This window comes from Dioscorea cayenensis, chromosome 11, assembly GCF_009730915.1.
Source record: "Dioscorea cayenensis subsp. rotundata cultivar TDr96_F1 chromosome 11, TDr96_F1_v2_PseudoChromosome.rev07_lg8_w22 25.fasta, whole genome shotgun sequence".
Classification (NCBI taxonomy): domain Eukaryota; kingdom Viridiplantae; phylum Streptophyta; class Magnoliopsida; order Dioscoreales; family Dioscoreaceae; genus Dioscorea; species Dioscorea cayenensis.
Window position 1 is genome coordinate 13,110,983 of NC_052481.1, and position 3,309 is coordinate 13,114,291.

General features: G+C 41.3%; 1 non-coding gene across 1 annotated transcript; it reads left to right on the forward strand.

The window, feature by feature from the left end:
- Positions 1-2,492: 2,492 nt before the first annotated feature.
- Positions 2,493-2,598, forward strand: LOC120272793. Its single transcript, XR_005540329.1, has one exon. It is a non-coding gene; the product is annotated as a small nucleolar RNA R71 (small nucleolar RNA).
- Positions 2,599-3,309: the final 711 nt, after the last annotated feature.

Consider the following 3,309-nt stretch of genomic DNA (forward strand, 5'->3'; position numbering starts at 1 on the left):
ACATGGTGTAAACTCCGGCAAATTACCTCTAATCCTCCAAAGAGTTGAAAACAATGGGTTTTAGAGATGAAAAATAGAGTTTTATAGGAGTGGAAGGTGGAAGATGAAAGGGTTCTTTGAAAATAGAAGATGATGAATAGTGCCCCTTCATATTCTTATAGGCACATGGGGGTGTGGATTTTCCACACCCCCGCGTGGCTACTGTACACGACCACGTGAAAATTCCACGCGGCCGTGTGGACTGCAAAATTTCTACAAACAGCCCATAGAGTGTCCGAAACTCCAAATTAATACCAATTTTTCAACATTAAACATCAAATTCACCCTAAACCATGTTATTCACATAAACAACAATTCAAATCACCGAAAAAATTCCACGAAAACACCAGCGGTCAACAAAATTAATCAAGATACACACTCATGAATTTATTTCTATAGAATTTAAATTTTGAGTCTAAAAACTAATTAAAAACTTGGGTTGCCTCCCAAGAAGCTCTTGTTTAACGTCACTTAGCTTTACGTACCTATTTTTACCTCATGGTGGCTCATAAAGATGAAAAACCTCTTTCCTAGCAACCTCCACACATGATGGACAGAAATTCTTCATACTCAAGGAGAAATTTTTGACTATGTTACCGAATGAGGAAATGTCGCGCTCTTCTTTCGTGTGTTTGTCCCCAAGTGTGTTGGAGTACTTTCGGTGGCGACATCTCGACCTCTTAACTCAGCGAAAAATCTGTTTCAAAAATCCTTCTTGATGTTGTTCAATAAGGACTTGTTTTTCACAATTGGTTGTGTCCTCCTCCTTAATGTCCGGCCACACCTCATATGGATTTGGATTGAGAAATTCCTGCAGGTACTCATCAGAAATCTCATCATTGACATCAAAAAAATAACAAGTATCATCAAAGTCAAGAGAGTGCTTCATTGCTTCGGCGAGACGGTATGTGATCTTTTCTTCTCCAATGCATAATGTCATCTCGCCTCCATCCATGTCAATGAGAGCTTTGGAGGTTCTCAAGAAGGGTCTTCCTAGAATTAATGGAACCTCTACATCTTCATCGACATCTAACACAACAAAATCTGCAGGAAAAATATACTTGTCAACCTTTACCAAAACATCTTCAATTATACCTCGCGAGGATGACGAGCGGAGGCGATCGGCCGAGTTGTAAAGTCATGCTTGGGTTGGCGTGGCTCTCCTAACCCCAATTTACGAAACAAAATGTATGCGGCATGACATTAATACTAGCTCCCAAATCGGCTAAAGTTTTTTTCTTCCCCAAACCTCCGATTGCACAAGGTATGATAAAGCATCCCGGATCTTTCATTTTTGTTTGGCGATTTTTACGAAGCATTGCCGAACAATTCCCTTCTAACACCATAGAAACACTTTCTTCCATCTTCCTCTTGTTGGTCAAGAGGTCCTTCAAGAAACTTTTGCATAACGAGGCATTTGAGATAGCGCCTCTACAAAGGGAATGTTAATGTGTAGCTGTTTGAAGAGATCGAGAAATTTCATGTTTTTGCGCATCAACTTGGTCTTTCTTCAAAGCAGCGTCCGGATAAAGGGATCCTTGGAGTATATGAAGGAAGTGACGCGTGCAGTCACTTCTCATTATCTTGCACCTTATCATTTGAAGGTTCTTGAGGAAATTCAGCAATCTTCCAGTGGGGGTTTTAGCTTGAAGAATTTTCAGAATTTTTTCTCGATGGTGAGCTCTTCTTGGAGCTCTCGACCCACTTCTCAAAGTGATTGCCTTCACTTGCTCCCTTAGGTTAGTCTCGATGTTACTTGCTAGGCTCCCTAAAGGTCTCTCTGCCAATGACTTCGCTATTTGTCCAACTAGTTCTCCAAATTATGTAAAGAAGCGGTATGATTGCGGAGTGTTACCTCTATGTTTTTGGAACCTTGTGTCGGTTGATTGAATAAACTTTTGATAAAACCCTTTCTAATTCTGAAAACTCTCTCGGAATCGAAGGTGTTTTGCTGAAATCCGGGTAGAGGCGGTGGTCTTTTTGCCGCCCTTGATTGCCCCATGAGAAATTTGGGTGGTTTCTCCACCCTTGGTTGTAAGAGTGTTGCTATCACGGATTACCTTATCCTCTTCCCGAATTGCCCACAAAATCTACTTGTTCACTTGGGGCTGAAGTTGTAATCAAGATAGGACAATCGGCGGCATATGTGAGCACCCACAACCATCACAACTTGTGATTGAGGCTACCCTTGATGAAGTCAAAAGCTGTCCAATTTCTTGCTCGAGTGCTTCTACTTGGGCTGCCAAGGATGTAACCGCGTTGATCTCATGGAGTCGACCACTTTCTTTTTGTCTCTTACATTCCATTAGTAGCTATTGAAACCCATTTCCTCAATTAATTGTCGGGCTTCTTCGAGTCTTGTTTCCCAATGTTCCTCTGCTGGCGGCATCAAGAAGTTGTTGCTACTCGAGTTCAACCCATTGTAAAATGATTGAATAACCATCCACTCGGGGAACCCATGTTGTGGACACTTCGCAAAGAGGTCCTTGAATCGTTCTCAAGTCTCAAATAAAGATTCAAGCTCCATTTGAACAAATGATGATATCTCATTGTGATGTTTTTGCCGATTTCCCAGTGGAAAATACCTTACAAGGAAAGCCTCGGCCATTTTGTTCCATGTTGTAATCGACGCTCTTGGCAATAAATGAAGCCATTGTTTGGCTCTCTCCTTTAATGAGAATGGAAAAGCCCTCAAATGAATTACATCATCCGAGACCCCATTGATCTTCAACATATCGCAAACTTCAATGAAATTTTCAATATGATTGTTTGGGTCTTCATCCGATAACCCATTAAATTGTGCGGACTGTTGAACCATCTGAATGAAACCCGACTTTAACTCAAAATTCTGGGCTGCTACCGGTGGCCTAACAATGCTCGATTGTGTCCCACGAATTGTAGGCAGAGCAAAATCTGAGAGTGTTCTTGGTTGCCCCCCTTGTTCTGCCATATTCTCAGATTCTTCAACCTCTATTTCACCTGGAAAATTCTGTTCCTACACAGGTTCCTTGCCCCTTCTACAAATTCTTCGCTCAATTTCAGGATCCTCTTCAACCAATGTCGAAGGGTTCCCTCGGGTCATAACTTGTAGCTAAAATCAATGAAAAGAAACAATAAGAATGGCGAAAGAGATAAGTATGAAGTGGAAATAGTAAATGAAAATGTGAATGACTAAAGTAACCAAGTCCTAGCATTCCTAATATCCTTTTTTTTCCCTGGCAACGACGCCAAAAACTTGACACATCCGAATATGCGTGTAAACCGCAAGTG